The sequence below is a fragment of the Lytechinus pictus genome, chromosome 9 (assembly GCF_037042905.1).
Source record: "Lytechinus pictus isolate F3 Inbred chromosome 9, Lp3.0, whole genome shotgun sequence".
In the NCBI taxonomy this organism is placed as follows: domain Eukaryota; kingdom Metazoa; phylum Echinodermata; class Echinoidea; order Temnopleuroida; family Toxopneustidae; genus Lytechinus; species Lytechinus pictus.
Genome location: NC_087253.1, coordinates 7,004,016 through 7,024,777, shown reverse-complemented (window position 1 = coordinate 7,024,777; position 20,762 = coordinate 7,004,016). Strand labels below are relative to the sequence as shown.

General features: G+C 35.5%; 1 protein-coding gene and 1 long non-coding RNA gene across 3 annotated transcripts in view; one reads left to right on the top strand and one right to left on the bottom strand.

Moving 5' to 3' along the window:
• The window catches only part of LOC129267839 (NACHT, LRR and PYD domains-containing protein 13-like), a 113,367-nt gene that overhangs the window by 71,657 nt on the left and 20,948 nt on the right, over positions 1–20,762 (bottom strand). The gene's annotated exons all lie outside the window — the stretch shown is intronic.
• LOC135155484 (uncharacterized) lies at positions 5,402–7,662 on the top strand. The gene is made up of 3 exons (XR_010294633.1): positions 5,402–5,473; positions 6,936–7,011; positions 7,579–7,662. It is a non-coding gene; the product is annotated as an uncharacterized LOC135155484 (long non-coding RNA).

The following is a 20,762-nucleotide window of genomic DNA, read 5'->3' as shown; positions in this document are numbered from 1 at the left end:
ATAATACGAATCATGATTTTGACAATAAATGTGATATATCAAATATAATAAATGGCTTTGTTTCACGGAATGCCAGAAATATTTTACGCGTTTGGGCCAATATTCCACTCATCTGCCATGCATGGAATATTGGTTTTATCTCTTGGAATATCTCTGGTACTCAATTCTGAGCCATTAAATATATATTTTTTTCTTTTTATTAGGATAACGAACACAAAAGACAATGACTACAAATACAGGTTAGGTTCATCATTCCTCTTTTTTTACCCAGCAAAAATGTTTTAGTCTGAATGATATTATGAAAAAATGGTAAACTTGATTATATTACTTTCGCTATAAACTTTTGTCAAATCTAAATTCTTGGTGTGAATAGCGTGAAAAACCAGGAATTTTGAAAGGGGCCAAACATTGTGTACTGATTTAAATCTCTTAAAAAAGAAGACAAAGACAAAATTGTCACTAAGGAACTGAAGCAAGCGAACAAAAAATCACCCTTTTAGCTTATTTTGTGATAGATTGAGACAATGTTTATTTAGAAAATGATATATTCACTACTTTTCCCTTTTTCTCATTTTTATCATGGTAGTTAGACTGTTTGGGTGGGCATGGCCCCAAAACTCCCTCGACGATGTCTACATTATCTTAAAATGTGAAAAAGAGAGGAAAAGTGAGAGAGACACACACATGATGAAGAAAGAGAGATGGGGTATCACAGTTGGCTGGTTGGGTAAAATATACATGCATGCATGCAGTGGCGTAATGAGCCAAAACAAAGTCGAGGGAGGCAAATTTGATAAAGTTTTTACACTTTCATTACAAAAATCATATTTAGTGATTGATTATGATATAATATTCAGAAAAGAGTATCATATTTTACCATTCTCTCTTTCCTCTTTATTCCCATTCAATTGTTGTTGTTTTTTTCTTGGTCATGATTTTTTTTTAAGAAAGTGAGACTGTAGACTGCTTGCTTTCAAATGTTTTTTTTCTTTATTGTTTCATGTTCACATGCATAATCTAAGATGTAGATTCCGGAGAATACGTGTATATCCCCGATATTTATTTATTTATTTTTTTTTTTATTATTTTTTTTTTGGGGGGGGGGGGCTGTATTATCCCACGTAATACACAGTAGAACATTATAATAATTTTATGTATCAAAAGAAAGTGGTATGGCATTGACACTTGTAAATGAATCTTATATATATATATCGCATACATTCGTATTTCCGAAGGTTCGTTGGTCCGAAAACGAAGTGAGGTTCGTAATTCCGAAGGTTTGTTAATCCGAAAAAGAAAGGATGTTCGTAATTCCGGAGGTTCGTTAGTCCGATAACGAAGTGAGGTTCGTAATTCCGAAGGTTTGTTAATCCGAAAAAGAAAGGAGGTTCGTAATTCCGGAAGTTCGTTAGTCTGAAAACGAAGTGAGGTTCGTAATTCCGAAGGTTCGTTAGTCCGAAAACTAAATGATTAACTAACCGCCTTTCGTTTTCGGACTAATGAACCTTCGGAACAACGACCCTTATTTCGTTTTCGGATTAATGAACCTTCGGAACACCGAACCTTATTTCGTTTTCGGATTATCGAACCTTCGGAATAACGAACCTTCGGAATAACGCCACAAATGTTCGGATTAACGAACCCTTTTACGTTTTCGGATTAACGAACATCGAGGTATAGGCAATTTGCGTGTTTCGGAATTACGAACCTTCGGAATAAAGAACCTTCAGAATTACGAAGTGTAACCGATTTTGTATTAGCCTGTGTAGATAGATTGCAGTTGCCGCTGTACTAGGACAGTGGTAAGAGGACACACCCTACGATTCTATCTTGGTGTGCAGAGGTGCCTGTTCTAGCTAAGATGGCTGGTTTATTATCTAATTATATTTTTGAAAACAAGAAGACGGCATTTTTTTTTTGGAAAAGTCTTCTTTACACCAATGTAGTTTTCAAGTACTTTCCCTACACCTCCATCGATGGCACATTACCCAGAGCTTGGTGTTTTGAAACCCCCATCGTGTCTTCTTAACATCCACAAACTTTGAAGGACATGACAATTTCATGATGGACATTCATCTCATTTAGGGTGAGCGGTATTAATCCCAAACTGATGAATAATTGACACTTTTCCTTGATTGAGCAACAACAAAATTTTGAGAGTGATTACGCAATCAACTAAAGACTGTGGCGTCAATTCATGAGATTATTCCAAAAAAAGTTATCATGTTGGTCAATGTATTCAATTTCAATTCAAGTCAATTCTTTATTTCATTTCCATTCAAAACATAATACAAAGTAATATAAAGTAATACAAATGAAATACAATTTTACAAACGAGTAATCTTACTTCATAAAACAAAAACAAAAGGCAGTGTAATATTTAGCATAAATGGACATGAGGGGGTCCACTGAAAAGCAAAGCTTGTAATATGTGGATCCCCCTTGGAATATCCCCCTGTATTACAGGGCCAGTAAACATGTCATACATGTAATATGAATTGGATCTTATTGCAGACGTATTTTAGAGGAATATGAGAGGGGTTGTATTGACTCTCCGCATGGAACTTGTGGATACTTCTGATCCACATCCATATTTTGGAACAAAAACTTAGTTTATTGAAAAAGAATTGCATAATCTCGCCATACACACGCGTGGGTTTAAAAGTAAGATATTTTTTAGACCATTCTTCCCCCTCACACACAGTTAGCAAGGTTAAAAAAATGTTATGGAATTAAATATGCAATGATAATCATAACATTTTTCTCTTGCGAACTAGCCAATGTGGAACCATTTGTGAAGAAGATAACTTGCATTATATGTCACTTACTTTCAGCAAGTTGTGCTTGCATCCATTTATCACAGACAATGTCATCATCAAACGTGAAAGGCGCCGTATATACCAATATACCACAGTCACCTCCTCAAAACCAAACTTTCCGGCTGTTCTTAATAAATCATTTCTACGATATACGGAACACGTCACAATCAAATGGCAATTCCAGTGACTTGTATGCTTCATTTTTTTTATAAACACTATTTCCGAAAGAAGTTCGAAAAACTGTCAAATATGATCAATAAAATCCAGTAAATATTGTATTCCCGGCTGACATAAACGCGCCTTCAAAATTGTCCACTTTTTCCTGGTTCATGCTCGTGAAAAAATGAGTTTTAAATGAGTTTTTAAATGAGTTTTTAAAAAATTAGTCGGATTCAAAGTCAAACTGGAATCGGTCGGATTTAAGCGGATTATATGCTACCTGTTTGCTTTTGGTTAGATACCTTACAGTGTGAGACAGTTGTTCGCCCTAACGAGTAGCCACTTACCAGATTTATTACAATACACTGTTAGGGCAAATGGGTACTCCAGGCTGATAACAGTTATATCTTGATAAACATAGTAAAATTCATCAAGCTAAATGTTGAAAATGTTATCAAAATCTGATATCAAATAACCGAAGTTATTCAGCTTCTAGTTGGTCAATGTTTTTTTTTTTTAACAGTATGCACACTGTCTTAGGCTAGCTGATGACACCTGTTCCCACTTTACCTTTTCTTATGTTATTACAAGACATCATTGTTATTTCATGTTCGCTTACATGTGCGTACGATATGTCCTTCTAGTAACAAAATAGGTCGTATAATTTTTCTCTTTAATTTATGGTGGGAAAAAATGAATTACGTTTTTTTTTCTTCATACAATTAATGACAACTGAATAACTGGATATATGATATCATCATCAGCGCATTCATAAAGATTTTAGTGCATCAACTGTTTCACTGAATTAATGTAAAACTTTGACATACGTGTATTTCATAACCTCGGTATCACTTGTCCGAATTAGTTGAAATTTGCAGTGTTTTGAATGTTTGAATATAGGTTATCGCTTCTAATCTTTTTTTTTATGGCCTGGGGTTTAGTAATTTGTTGATGTTGTAACCTTTTTATTGTTTTGCCAATCAGATAATTGTAAATTTTATAATTTGATATTGATTTCCAAAGATCAACGTTATCTCCCGAAACATCCGAGGCATAGAGTAACTTTTGCCCAGAGTGTGGCTGATAGCAGCATTACAACTTTTTTCTACAGACAACGTCGATACTGCTGCTCTTCGCTACAACACTGAGCTTGAGAAGCTTCTCAACATCCACGCTCCACCAAGGACTAGAAAGGTAAAGCGCCATAGGACTCATCGTGGTACAGCTCTGACATCACTTTACAGAAGCATATTCGACGAAGAATGGAGACGAATTGGAGGAAAAGTGGACTACTGATTGACAGGAATCATTTGCAAGTTCAGCGCGACCTTGTTAACTCTCTTGTCAAGAGGTCGAAGCGATCTTACTTCGTAGGTCTTGGTAAGGAATGCCAAGGTGACTCAAAACAACTCTTCTCTTTGGCTAACAGACTCCTTAATCGTCGACAATCTTCCCCTCTACCAAACGATACAGACAGGTACGAACTTCCCTGTAAATGCTCACATTTCTTTAAAACGAAAGTTCAAGGGGTGTGCAAAGTCTAACTCAAGACCTCAAACCTCTACAGTCTTTCACCCCTTCTACCTTGGACATCTTCCGCCCTACCTCTCCTGATGAGATTATGTCTTGATTTCACAAATCTCCTCCCAAGCCATGTCAATTAGATCCTATACCTGTAAAGTTACTAAAGCATTGTTCACCCATGTTCGCCCATATTCCCTCTTACCTTGCTAACTTAAAGGGGAATGAAACATTTGGAAGTAGATTTGTGTCGAAACAGAAAAATCAAAGAATAAGAAGAAAGAAAGTTTGAGAAAATCGTACAAATAATGAGAAAGTTATGAGCATTTGAATATTGCAATCACTAATGCCATGGAGATCCCCCATTGTCAATTCGACAAGGATATGTGATGTCACATGTGAACAACTGTAACTTTGATGGACTATAATAGTCTGGTCTGTTTTGCGTCAAAAATTCCCTACTTGTGGACACGGTGGACAAAAGCATGATTTTTTTTCTCCAGACCTTTGTTTATGTATAAGAATTAAAATGGGGTATGCTCCAAAAATTCTGGCTACAGGAACAGAGAGAAAATGGGTGAAAATGTCAGAATTTATGAGTTTACATTGGTCTGATGCAAGACTAGCGCTAGTGCAAAACTCAATGGCCCGAATTCACAAAGGTGGTTTTTGCAGAAACCATGGTTTCAACCGTGGGTTTTACTGATTTTGCGATTCACAAAGGTGGTTTCAAATGAAACCATGGTTTTAACCGTGGGTTTTCGGCATGATTTTGAGTCAACTGTTTTAGGTGGTTTCAAACCGTGGGTTTTAGAAAAACCATGGTTTTTAGGCACATTGACCAATCACAGAACAGTATTTCGGTACATTGCTGAGCAAGTGGAGATAGACGACGATAAATAAATTTGTACGAAAAGAAAAGAAGCTAGAAGCGAAGCGTGTAATATCGGTATTTGCCGAGCTGTGAGAACATCGTGAGTAATTTACCATTTTATAGCGACGATGAATATTTTTTCTACGTCTGTGTATATTTGTTTGTGAAGAAATATTACAATTAATGCTATAAATGCATGCAGATTTAGGAGCGGAACGGTGGACTCGTGATAGGGAAAAGCATTATCGCACGCAAGTTATATTTCAGTCCCACGCGTCTAGTTTTGTGTCATGTCAAAAGATTATGAAGAGCTCTCCGTACCGAATCGCTCAGCTCTCACCCAGGCCAGGGAGCTCCGGGCCGGAGCTCCCTTGGTTAGCTCAGCTCATTCAGCTCTGCCTCTGGAGAAGCGATGCATGACAAAGCCGCCAAAGTAGTCAGACTTTCAACCACAATTGTGCAAAATTCAAGAAAATTTTATTCTCAATTTATATCTTAGTTTGATATGATTTTTTAGTATCATCAACTAAGTTAAGTAACTGCACAAACAGCATCACATTCACAATATTAATGGGCATGTTGCCTGTGTTGTTGCCTTGACCCTTGTTGGGTCAATTTAGTGAATGGGAAAACACTTCCTAACTGTGTCTAGTCATTGTTAGTAGTAGATCCTGTCTCCAATAATAGTGTTCACAATTTTTTTTCAAAATTCACTTATTCAGATCCAACTGGAGAAATGTTGGAACCACTCACACGTATTGCGAGGTTAGTATACTAACCTCGCACCACGAACCGCGTTTGGCAGTGGATTTCTAACTAGTGGGTCGCGCGTGCTGGGATCTCACTTCTTGGGTCCACAACACACGACTTCTATGGCTTGATTTTTCTGTGCGCGGCGGCATGTAATGAACCCTTGGGTGGTTGGAACTAGATCTAGCCTCGAGGACAAGGACTCTGTAATGATATTTTTATAATTTTGAGTTGACAGTGTCTTATCATCATGGAGCCAAAGCACGCGCTAGGCTAGGGCATGCCTGCGTATGGCTGTGTCAGTGTGTGTCGAAGAAGTTGGTAACATTGTCAATGATGGAATCCCCTTCAATATCCACATCACTGCCAATTGCCTTGGTTAGATACACTGGAATTAATTTAAATTTTATACCTTTTTACCACCTAAACTAAAGCATATAAAGGAATAACAAATATTTTGTAGGGCCTATATAACAAAAACATGAAAAATTAGAGGTTTCTTACCAGACCGATCTAGTGGCCATTGCAAAATCTTCCCATCCTTGCTCACCCTGCGTAATACAATAGGCTTGACTCAGTTTGTTTACATGATGTAGCTACAATACGATGAGCTACGTTATGAAGCGCCATTCTATAGAACAATTCATTGAATAAATTATTTTAGCAAATGATATGAATTTACATTTTGGTTGGAAATACTATCATTTAATCTGGCAGATTTGAGAGATGTTGAATTATGTCCATTATATAAAAAAAAAAGTAATTTCATGTACATGTAGATCTACAGGTCTGTACTTTGTTTATTTCCGCAGTAAATTTTCGAATGGATGAAAACATCTTACAACATGTGCAGGCTGTCCTGAAAGAATAAGGAGGATTGTAAGAGAGGTGTGTTCATTTTTTTTCTATGTGGACTATTGTTTATTTTCTTTTTTTTTTCTTTGTCACCATAAAAAAAAAAATTTGTTTCATGATAAAGAACCATGTATTTTGATCAATTTCAAACTTGGTTGACGTACACATCTGACAGTTACTGAACTAATCTTAATTCTGTGTCCCATGATCAATGGTCAACTAGACCAAAGGCTTCAGTCTCTGTATTTTGGTTGTTTCGCTGAACTGCGTAAGGATCATAGTGAAATGTCAGAAATTGTTAAGGAAATCCCCAGAAACGACGGTTATTCCTGTCTAATAGAGTACATGCCTAAATGTCGAAAATTTTGTAGATCCAGACATCCAGTTGATCGATTTAAATTTATGAGAATGACAATGTGATGAGGTTGTGGGCAAAATAAGGAATTTATAAGTCAACTGACCAAATATGCAGATTTCTCAAAAGGTAGGCCAATAAATTTCGACAATATGCAGTAAAGGTAGTTAAGAATACATAGTTGTTGTTTATTCAATGTTGTTTAAATATTTTCTTTTGCTTCTTACTCTATTCTAATTCACTAGGAATATGCCAACCAGAACTGCAATTAGGAGTCATTGACAGGAGGAACCTTTGTGACTTGTACGAGCATGAAGCTTTCAAGCACACTATTCCTTTTTAAAAGAGACCACACGCTACCTTATCAACATGCTTGAAGATGATCTGAGCCTGAGGAGGGACAAAGGGCCTAGTGATCGACTACCTTTGTTTCTGCAAGTATCGACAATTCTGCGTTTGTATGCTGTAAGTATTTTTTTGGATAAGAAAGTTATGACATAAACATCTCAAGACAAGCCTAGTGTATGCAAATATTAGTGATGTTGCTGTATAAAGAAATCGAACTCAATGTAAAAAGTGATAATAAATTTTGGCAACTGCCTGTTTTTAATTCACAGTGAACTGAGCATATGATTATTATTTTATTTTTTTGAAAAAAATAGAAAATACAATCAGAAATGTACATTAGAACTAGAAGTTTTGTCATCCATTGACGACAGATTCTTCCAAAATCCATACTTTACATTTAGGTTGTATAATTATGTTGGTTATTTGAAAAAAGCATTGCATCTGCTTTGCTCAATGTATGTTTGTCACACAATTGTTTATGGGGTTGGGAAAAGTTTAGCCTTTGGACCAGTAAAGTAATGTTAAATTGAGTTCTATGATATTTAAAGGATTCCAGGCATATGGGATCAATTTTTTTTTTTTTTAATCTTTAAATGTAAAGACAATGAAATAGTTATTTCTTGTTTTCTCTTTGTCATCTAAAAAAAATAAAAATAAAATCACAGAGTAATGTGCAACATCTGGCAATATATCTTCATTTACAGGATAATTTCAGGGAATACAATACATGGTGATGAGACATCAGTGTTGCAATCATCTGTTGAGTGATCAAAGATGTTTCGCAAGCCATAGCAAGAAGAAAGGTTTTGTGAGAACTTCAACAACCAGAGATGAGATTGAGGCTACCCAACAACAACTGTACGCGCGTTGTGGCCCAGTGGATTAGTCTCCGGACTTTGAAACAGAGGGTCGTGGGTTCGAATCCCAGCCATGGCGTAATTTCCTTCAGTAAGAAACTGATCCACATGGTGCTGCACTCAACCCAGGTGAGGTAACTGGGTACCGGTAGGAAATAATTCCTCAAGAAACTGTGTGCGCTGTGAACGCCTAGCTTAGCCGGGTAATATAGGAGCGCCTTGAGCACCTAACAAGGTGGATATGTGTGCAATATAAATACCCTATATTATTATTATTATGAGTACCAGTACTACAGGAATTCAATAGTCATAGGTGTGATCGATGGGACCCATGTCTATATAAGATAATAAGAATTCCTGGGACACAAGCTTTGTACTTTCTTGAAGGGCAAGTCCACCCCAACAAAGAGTTTCTTTGATATAATAGAGAAAAGTCCAATGAGCATAACACTGAAAATTTCATTAAAATGTTATGTAAAATGAAAAAGTTCTGACATTTTGAAGTTTTGCTTATTTTCACAAAACAGATCTGTGCACATCCTGGTCATTATGCAAATGAGCGACCAAGTGACGTTCTCCATTCACCGTTTCTTTTTTAAATATATCATTAAATATGATTTTTTTTTCGCCTCATAATGTGTAATACAGGTGTATGCTTTGATTTCTCCCTGAAACTTGTGTAAAAAGCCATTGTGGCAACCTAAACTCAATTCAATGAAGAGTTTTCTTATAATTGTGAATTCTGTAAAAAATCAAGTATTATAAGATATTTCATATATTGATATATGCAAAAGAAAGTGTGACATAGACTTAATTGCATATCACCTGTTTTGTGCATATAAGTGATTTGTGTGAATCTTTGATATGTCATTACTTATTTTACATCCTATTTTGATGTTGTCAGTGTCATGCATGTTTTATATTCCTCTATCCATTCAAATAAACGTTTTGTTGTACAGTGGACATGCTCTAGAACAGGTATTTTTGTAATGTACATGTAAAGAATTTCATTATTTGTGTCTTTTAACGCTTTTTTACTGGGGGTTGAATCAACCTCCCTTGAGATCTTGGCCAATGATCACGTAAACGCCTTGATAATTGGTATGATAATAGTGGGGGATGTAATGTGCAATGAAATATGGTTAATTTTTCCGAAATCGTCAAATCTTTTTATGTAATGCACTCTCTGACAAAATAATGCACACACAAAAAAATGGTTCTTGACATCTTTACCTCAAGCCTCAAGGCAAATATGTGAGCCTAATTTCATGAGAATTGGTTCAAAACTGATGAAGTAATTCAAATTGCAAGGTTTTAACCTAAATTTTGCCATATAATATGTTGTTACCATGGCAACAAAATTTCTGAAACATACACAAAAAGTGCCATGTACATCTTTACTTCAATACCAATGTGTGTGCCAAATTTCATGTGAATTGATTGAAAACTGATGAAGCAGTTTGAATTGCATTTTTTTTTTCACCATAATTATGATATGTTGTTACCATGGCAACAGTATTTCTGAAAGGCACACAAATGTGTCTTAGACATCTTCACCTCAAGACCAATGTCTGTGCCAAATTTCATGAGAATCGGGTGAAAACATAGGAAGTAGTTCTAACTGCAAAATTTTTACCTTATTTTTCCAATGATACACTGTTACCTTGGCAACACAATATCCAACACATGCAAAAAATATGTCTTGGACATCTTTACCCCAAGACCAAAATACATACATACACACCAACATTCAACCCCCTCCACCGCCACCCTTCGGCTTGTTTAGCATCTGCATTCAGATATTTGAAGCATTGAGATGTGAGGACAAACCGAACATCTGTTCAAAAGGGGTCTGAAATCAGAACTAAACCTAGCATATTAATGCACTGCTATTGAGTTTTGCACTAGCGCTAGTCCATATATCAGACCAATCTAAACTCATAAATTTTGACATTTTCACCCATTTTTTCTCTGTCCCTGCAGCCAGAATGTTTTTTTATTTTTTATTTTTTGGAGCATACCCCATTTTCAATTCTTATACATAAACAAAGGTCTGGAGAAAAAAATCATGCTTTTGTCCACCGTGTCCACATAATTTCGCTAACGGACCAGACTATAAAACACCCCCAAATTGTCTCTTTTTTTTCTTATGGATACAAACTGTTTATCCATGGTGTATTCTTTGAAAATCTGTATTACATGCCCTCCTATAGAAAGAACACATGATCTACTGAAAGATGTGAGAAAAGAGGCAGTTCAAGTGAAATATATACTCAAGTAATGGGGAGAGTTGTTCACAAGTGACATCACACATCTTTGTCGCATTGGCAATGTGAGGATCTCCATAGCATTCGTGATTGCAATATTCAAATGCTCATAACTTCTCATTATTTTTCCGATTTTTCTCAAACTTTCGTTGATCTGTTTCTTTGATTTCTGTTTTCACACAATCCATCTTGTTCCAAAGGTTTCATTCGTTTAAGTTTAGAGCAGTCGCATATCCCTTCTTCTCTGAAATATGCTCATGTTACAACACTGTTAAAGAAACCTCTCTCTATCCTGATTCTCTTCAAAATTACCGGCCGGTTTCTAACTTACCCTTCCTCTTCAAAGTCCTTGAAATACATGTAGTTGCTTTCTCTCGTCTTGCTGAATACTTTCACGACAATAATCTGTTTGACCCTTTTCAATCTGCCTACAGACCCCACCACAGTGTGGAAACCCTTCTTGTGAGCACCTCGAATCATATTCTCCGAGAGATGGACAGAGGGCATGTGACTGCTTTACTCTTACTCGATCTATCCTCCACCTTCGACACAGTAAACCATACCCCATACTATCATGTCGAATACTTTGGTGTCAGAGGTGAAGCATTCAAGTGGTTTGAATCCCACATTTCTTCCCATCACATATTCTATGTATAAATGGCTGCCAATCAGCTGCTTCACCTCTGACCCATGATGTACCGCAGGGTTGTGTGGGCGGATCAATCCTTTTATCAATTTATCTGATTAGATTGCAAAAAATGTTGCTCCGGCACGGAATTGACTACCAAATTTGCGGAAACGATATTCAACTTATGACATGTATGGTCTCTTTTGAGTCGACTCAGCAAGCAGCTGATAATGATATTCGTCGTCTTCAAAGATTGATGTTCATGACTGGATGCAAACTCATTCTTTGAAACTAAATTTAGATAAGTGTGAATATCTTATGTTTCATGGCTCTAAAGTGCAGCTCAACAAAATTGATGTTGATTCCTTCTAATTTTCTGGCCACACGATTCATTTGTCTCAGACTTGCCCTAATCTTGGAGTAAATTTTATTTCATATTTGACAATGTCTGCCCAAATCTCAAATATCTATAAATCAGTTCGGTACCATTTTCGTAACCTATGTTTTATCGGGAAATATTTATCTAAGTCTGCAACTGAAAAGATAGTACATGCCTTGATTTCCTCCCGCTTTGATTTCTGTAATGTCCTTTTGTTCAGTTTACCACAGGCTCAGTTATATAAGCTTCAGAAGCTTCAGAATGCAGCTGCTGCGCACCGTCACTTTGTCAAATAAACGCTCTAACATCACTCCCATCTTGAATTCGCCGCACTGGCTCCCTATCAAAAATAGGATTATCTTTAATATTATGTTGCTTTCTTTTCATTATATTCTTGGATCAGCACCACAATACAGTCTTTCATTTATCAATTACTTCAGATCAAGTAGGTCTTTGCGCTCAACGACTTCTGGCTACCTTGTTATCCAAAAGTTTCAAAAACTTGGGGGAAAGATCATTTGCTATTGCATGTCCAAATTTGTCCAATAGCCTTCCTGAAGACATAAAAAATGTACCTCTGTCGAAACTTTAACAAATCTTTTTAACAGTTTTTTTTTTATTTATAACTCTTAGCTCTTTGTGCGCCTTGAGCACTCTACAGAGTGGATTTGGCGCCTTATAAGTCACATTTTTATTATTAGTATTAGTATTATTATTATCATTATTATTATTTATATTATTACATATTTATCAAAAGAAGATTTCAATGTCGATTTTCAACATGGTCAGGTTCATTGTCCATAAATAGGTAGTTACAGACCTACACATCAACTGCTGTTCGGCATACCCTGTCACTCTGTCATGTCTGTGATATCAGTTTCAAAGCGTTCTGACTGATTGTGTAGCAAACAACGCACGTCATTAGCAACGCTTTATATTTTAGTCTTAATTGGCTCACTTTTGGGCAGACTTCGGCATGTGATATCTCCCTCAGATCCAGTCAATATTGAATAAATATTGCAAAGCCAAGCATCAACTACAAAAAATTAAACAGTTTTTGGTTGTCTTTATCAAACTTTTCCTTGGTAGGAAAGAAATGAAAATCGAGTGACTATTACACTTGCATTAGTCAAATATAAAAAGTATTGTATTAGCATAATTCAACAGATAAGTAACCCTTTAGCTGCAGATATTATTTATGCATGATAACTAAATCAAGGCAATTTTGGCATTCCTTATCCCGTGTTTTCAAATTAGCGCGCTGTTTCTGATCCGGCAAATTATCCCGATCTGAAAAATCTCGAGATTGTTTGCAGTGGAGACGCAATTATCGCGCTAGTTCGCAGGATTAATCTCGATATTGCAATCCCAAGTCAACTCGGGTTTATTTGCAAAATAGCGCGCTATTTTACGAATTATCCCGCTAATTCGTAGGTGCAGACGCACTCGAGATTGGACTCGGGGTAATTTATTGATGACGTCAGTCCATAATGCAATTCGCGTTCCACTTCCGCCTTGGTCAAAACATAAACACAGTACATCGCGATCGTACCAAACACATGCACTTTATACACGCGAATAGACTTTATCGCAAATTTTATAGCGTTCATCTACTTCTTCTTCTTATGTTGGTTTGAGTGGCAATTAGTCATATTTGACTATTGTCGCCATTGACTTTATCTATAAAATCTCACTTCTCATATTATTCCCCAATAAGCAACTATAGTGTCCCACCAGTGAATGGATTTTGGGAGAGACCAGACCGATGGGGGAGGCGCTCATTATCGACGATGGTCATAGTCAATAACCACACTGACAGCAGTGTCGTCTTATTTATTTATTCATTTATTTATTAATTCATAGCAACCATGACAGTTGGATTATTGACAATGCAAAGTAGTACAATTAAATACCCAATTACATTTGAAAGAAATATTTAAAAACTGGTGAGAAATATGTAACAATATACACTGTACATTAATACCAAAACAAACAGGGAAATAACCAGCATAAAAAGGAAAACGGAATATGAAGAATAAGCAGGGAATGAAAACAAGAATATCTATTCAAATTTGAAAAAATACTCACATGAAACAGGGGGGGGGGGGCAAATAACCTGAACCGCATTTCTTTACAAATGGTCAAACCAGATCATTCAGAATAAATTGTGATAGTTAATAGGTAATTCGGATGGGAAGGAGGAAGAGATGGGGAGAAAGTAATAAGGAATATGAGAAAGAAAAAAAGAAAGGAAAAGAAGAAAAAGAAGAAAAGGAAGAAGAAAAAGAAGATGAATATGAAGGAGAAGCAGCAGAAGAAAAAGAAGAAGAGAAAAAAGGAAGTTGAAAAAAGGAAGTAGAAAGAGGAGGGGGAGTATGAAAAAGGATAAGGGGTCAAAAAGGAGAAGGAGGAAAGAAAGAAAGAAAAGAAGGAGAGAGAGAGAGAGAGAAGAGGAGGAAAAGGGGAAGGGAGCATAAAGAATGAACCTGGAAGATATTACACATTGTATCACTTTCAAGTATACAGACTTAACATGATAGCAAATCTGGGAATACGCAATATTTAAATATAAAAATGTATGTATAACATCAAGAGACTGCTCGATCCTTTCAACTGGGTAATAAACAAACCCATTGTCTAATGCGCTAATTCTTGTTATTGAATGTTGTACAGACACCAGGGGATAAAACTCTGTTTGTACCTCTTTGTTTTACACGTTGGCAAGGGAAATTGTTTTCTTTTCCTAAAATCATACTTATACTCTTTCTTTGATGGAAGGAGGTTATTTAAGATATGATCTGACTTTTGCAATAGGAGGAATTGCTTTTCACACATGATTCTCCTGCGGTCGCATAACAATTCTAAGTTTAATTCTTTGAGTGCCTCAGTATACGATAATTGTGGGTTGATTATACACATTGCTCGTTTTTGTACAGATTCCAGTAATTGTGATTGTTCGTTTGTTAACCCCCCTTCGCAAAATGTGAGCAAATAGCATTTCTTTCCTTCTCTCTCTCTCTGTCGTTGCCTCCTTCTCCGCCATGACATTAAAACCATCATAGTCCAGGATAGAAGAGGCATAACCTTGTTAATTTATATATACAATATTTTTTGTTGGTTTCTTGTCAATTCGAGGGTGCTGATTACGAATCTGAATGATGCCACTCGTGTAACCTTGAGCATTTTCCGCAAATTGGCAAAATCCAATATGGCCGCCAAAATATGCAAATTACCCATGAAAATCATAAAATTGTTCCCACATTGGCTATGAAATGCATGACATTGTGTGGCAGGAATTAAATACTCTCTGAAAAAATAATTTTTGACAAAATATTTATTTTCCTGATATTCAAAATGGCTGCCAAAGGCCCTTGTATACGCTATTATGTACAATATGAATAGGGAAAACTAATTTTCACAAAAATGAGCACTAAAGTGCAAAAAATCGCCATGTATGAACGAAGTAATATATGCAAATCATCATTACCAACGAGATAAATCATTTATTACGTCATATATGGGAACATTTCTGTATTTTGATATCTAAAATAGCCGCCACTGGCCCAAACAGTATTGCGTACAATGGCAATGGGGGCCAAACAAATCACAAGAGTGATCACTCAAATGCATATCATTAAGATTAAACGAGTGGAATACTGACTAAAAACATAATTGTTAACGAAATATATTATCAATATGCCATGTATGTGATGAATATTTTATTTTGATATTCAAAATGGCTGCCAAAGGCCCTAAAAGTATTATGCACAATGAGAAAGAGGAGCAAAGAAATCACAAGAGAGAGCACTAAAATGCATATATATGTGATAAATTAATTGGATACTGTCTAAAAACATATTTTCTAACGAAATATATAATTCAGGTTTCAAGTTTGTGTTAAATACTGTATTTTGACTTTCAAAATGGCCGCCATAGACATTAACAGTATCATGTACAATGCAAAGTGGGAATCCAATATTCACAGGAGTGAGCACCATAAATGCATGTAATAGTGATCTATGAGTAAAATATTGTCTGAAGGCATAATTTCTATCAAGATATATCATTTATTCTGTCTGTTAGGTGATAAATACTGTTATTGGAAAGTCAAAATGGCCGCTACAGGCCCTTATGGTATTATGCACAATGTGAATGGAAACAAATTATTTCAACAGAATTTGGCTTTGCTTGGCCAAATGGTGATGTATGAGTGAAATATTGTCTGAAAACATGATTTATGTCCAAATATATCATATCCTATTTATGTATTTATTTATTTATTTTGTTTTATTTATTTTATACTGCAGGGTAGGCCTGTTCAGTTCTTAAAACTGCTTTACAAAGGCGCCCTGCAGTTTAAAATACATGTCAAGATAACTATGAACAACAACAACAACAACAACAACAAACAACATCAAAAATACAAAATACAAAATATCTAACATCAGAAACAATTAACACCAAAATATAGAGTGGGAAGTGACAATTTAAACATACATATCATTGTAAATCAATGGAATATCATTTCGCTCTTTATCAATTCGTATGAAAGGCTTTGCATAATTTTTTAAAAACTAACAAGGAGGTACAAACTTGTAAATTTGAAGGAAGTGCATTAATTAATTTGGGTCCGACATATGCGAAATATTTTTTTTTAATGTTCAATTCTAGCTTTGGGAAGCTGAAGGGGGCATCGTAAAGAAACCCGTGTCCTGTATTTCACGGGCCGTTTACATACTAAAGGTTTTAAATAATTTGGAACTAAATCATTCATTATTTTATATACAAGAACACAATACTGATATTTTATACGCTGATCTACTGATTGCCACTTCAGTGACTGCAGCAAAGAAATTTGTGATGTATTATAATCTTTTTTTCAAAAGCATTCTGGCATATTTATTTTGAAGTTTTTGTATCTTATCTAAATGTTTTTTTGCACTGATTCCCAAAGATGTAATACAGTAATCAATGTAAGGTAAAATCATAGAAAAGTACAGCTTCTTCATGATATCGAAGGACAGTAAGTGCTTAATCCGCCTTACACAACCTATTGCCCGAGATATTTTACACACGATATTTTATGTTCGCACCAAGTCAAGCCCGGATCGAGCATGACACCTAAGTATTTAATATTTTTTACATTTTCTAATTGTATGTTCCTGAATTTCACTGACATATGAGCACCCCTCAACTTTTTATTTTGACCAAATACCATGGCTTTTGTTTTTTGCGGGTGTAAATGCATATTATTTAAGTCTAGCCATTTACTTATTGAATCAAAATCATCTTGCAAATACTTTTGTACCTCCTTAATTGATTCACCGTGATTAAAAATGGCGGTATCATCAGCATAAAGAGACATTTTAGAATGTACATGCAATTTCAAATTACACATGTCATTCATAAAAATACAAAATATCAATGGACCCAGTATAGATCCTTTTGGGACACCTGATTTTATCTTCAAAAATTCACTGCGACAACTGTTAATCATTACAAATTGCCTTCTGTCTGTTAAATACGATTCCATCCAGTTGTATTCATTGCCAGTAATACCATAGTATTTAAGTTTTGCAAGTATAAAATTGTGAGGAATAACATGTAATTTAGGTGATAAATACTGTATTTCAACATTCAAAATGGCTACCATATGCCCTTTTTGTGAACATTATTTGTCTCCACTCAAATTATATATTATACGATAAGGGCCTATGGTGGCCATTTTCAATTTAAAAATGCAGCATTTATCAACTTAATTACACATGATATGATATATCTTGGTAGAAACCATGGTTTTAGACAATATTTCACCCTTTCACAATTCACAATTATATGCAATATTTAGAGCCAAGCAAAGCCAAATTCTGTCAAAATTATATGTCCCATGTAACAATGTACACAATACTTTTAGGACCTATGGCAGCCATTTTGGATTTCAAAGTACAGCATTTATTACCTCCACGACCAATATTCGATGTATTCACTTAGAAATCATGTTTAAGACAATATTTTTTACTCGTATATCACAGTTATATGCATTTTATGATTCTCACTCTTGTGAAAATTAGTTTCTCCATTCGCATTGTACATGGCCTATGGCGGCCAATTTGAATGTCAAAATACAGCATTTATCACATAAATAGTATATTAATGGCAATGATGTTTTTAGTCAGTATTCCACTTGTTTATCTTAATAATATGCATTTTAGTGCTCACTCTTGTCATTTTTTGGGCCCAGGCCATTGCCATTGTACATAATACTCGTTGGGCCAGTGGCGGCTTTTAGATACCAAAATACAGCAATGTCCCCATATATGACATAATAAATGATATATCTCGTTTGTACTGATGATTGGCATATATTACTTCGTCCATACATCGCGATTTTTTTGCGGTTTAGTGCTAATTTTTGTGAAAATTAGTTTTCCCTATTCATATTGTACATAATAGAGTATACAATGGCCTATGGCAGCCATTTTGAATATCAGGAAAATAAATATTCTGTCAAAAATTATTTTTTCAGAGAGTATTTCACTCCTGCCACACAATTTCATGCATTTCATAGCCAATGTGCGGACAATTTTATGATTTGCATGGGTAATTTGCATATTTTGGCGGCCATATTGGATTTTGCCAATTTGCGGAAAATGCTCAAGGTTACACGAGTGGCATCATCCAGATTCGTAATCAGCACCCTCGAATTGACAAGAAACCATCAAAAATATTGTATATATAAAACACAAGGTTTGGTCAAGTTTCTATGGGGCCTATCCTGGACTATCATATTTAACGAAGAATACATCACTTCAGTCTTCACTCGCTGAGCGCGGCTGAGCTGAGAGGATTGTTGCATAACACCGGCGGTCGAATTCGGCGAATGCATATCGCGGGAAGTTATTCAAAAGCGCGCGCCGTTGAAACACCAAGATCCAAAAGTGCGCATGCTCGGAATATCGGGCCTGTTGCCTCGCTCGAGCAGGAATCGCTCTTCGTGCGATGGTGGAGACGGGTTTTCTTGAATCTCGAGATTAATCGCGAAGAGGGTCGATCAGGCTAAAATCTCGAGATTGAGCAAACTCGGGATGGTGCAGCACTGCCTTCTGATAAAATACCGGGGTCATATTAGTGCAAACAGGTTTTTTATTACAAGGGAAATGACAATTTCTATAGAAGTTTCGCTCAACCGTCGGCTTCAAAGTCAAGCTTGAAAAGGTCTGTATTATACAACAAAAATACATTTTACCACGTTGCTTTGGGTAATATACACTACTGTGTGAGATATTTTGTTTTTTGTTTGATTGATTGATTTTATTTGTCAGGTAACTATGAACAAGTATAAGAAAATATGAATAGAAGTGTGTACTTGCCAGGATTGCCCATGAAAGCCGAGATGGCTTATTTCCAATGGGGTATTTACATCAGTAATTGAATACAATGTACATTTATGAAACAAAAAAAAAACACCTATAGAGATCTACAAACTACATCAATCAAGTCTAGACCACTTAATTAACACGATGAATTGTAAAACTTAATATATAAAAAAAACAAAAACAAATAAATTTGCCATGAAAAACATTTACGCAGTCAAGAAAATATGAATAAAATAATTGTAAAACAGGTTGAGTAAACGATCATTACTTCTAAGTAAGGGGTAGGGGTAGTCATTTACCAGGTTCGACATTTGAAATTACAAAACACTCGAAGTGTTATTATTAAATGGATACTCCGGGCTAAAAAAAAATGTTACAAAATCTTCATAATTTTAGAAAATAAAGTATGATTTTACCGAGCAGAATCCTGAAAATGTCATCATAATCTGTTAACAAATAACAAATTTATTCAGCTTCAATTTAGAGTAGGAATTGGGGAAAACAAAATATGCAGACCGTCTTGAATATTCATTAGGTAGACCCATGACGCATGTCCCCACTATCCTTTTCATTATTTGTCAATATTTGCAAACATTTGTGTGTACGGTGTCTCTCTCTTGTAGAAAACCAGGTTGTAGCAAATATAACCTTACACATTAGATATTTATTCATTTGTGGTGGACCTAATTTGAATGATACATCGTCATCGCATGATCTATAACAATTTCATTGCGAGAACTGTTTACTGAAATAATGCATTTTTTATACGAGTGTATGTCATAATGTCGATATCCCTTGTATGAATTTGATGACATTTTTCAGTGCTTTGCATCTTTGATTTTATTTCATTGCTTCAATTCAATATATCCAGCCTGGATGGCCCCTTTGACATACATAAAAGGTGCACAGCAAAAACTGTGGTGTTAACCGGTGTACATAGTTATATATAGTGTACATAGTTATACACACCAGTTATTTTACACCGGTGTTAAATTGGTGGTGTTAGTTTTACACCTATATGTGTTATTACAACACCTATGGCTGTTACATTTACACTCGTTCGTGTTATGTTTAATCTCTAGGGTGTTATTTCAACACCTCAGCGTGTGGTCCTATATTAACATCAATTGGTGTCAGTTTTAACGCCACAGTTTTTACAGTGTGTACAATATTGGAAATTATGGGAAAGGTTCGATCACGAGCTGATGGGCGATTCCACACTAGAACTTCAAAAATATCATAAATTTCAAATTGCTTTCAATAAGTCATAAGTAGTGTAATATTTTACTATGATACCTAAATTTTATGAAGATTATGAGTTTTAACCAAAAGTCAAACCGGATATGGGTTTTTGGGGGGAAACAATGGAATTTTCAATTTTCAATAATTTTGCTAATTAAATAGTCAAGTACAAATACTGCCTGAAATGATTATTGGTAAAGCACGAGAAGATTGTAAATATTGCTGGTCAATGGAATAATGTATCATTGATGGTTCCAAATAATATTTACAACATTTTCATGATCCATAATAGGGACAGCCATGATTTTTCCGAACCCATTTTTGGCAATGTC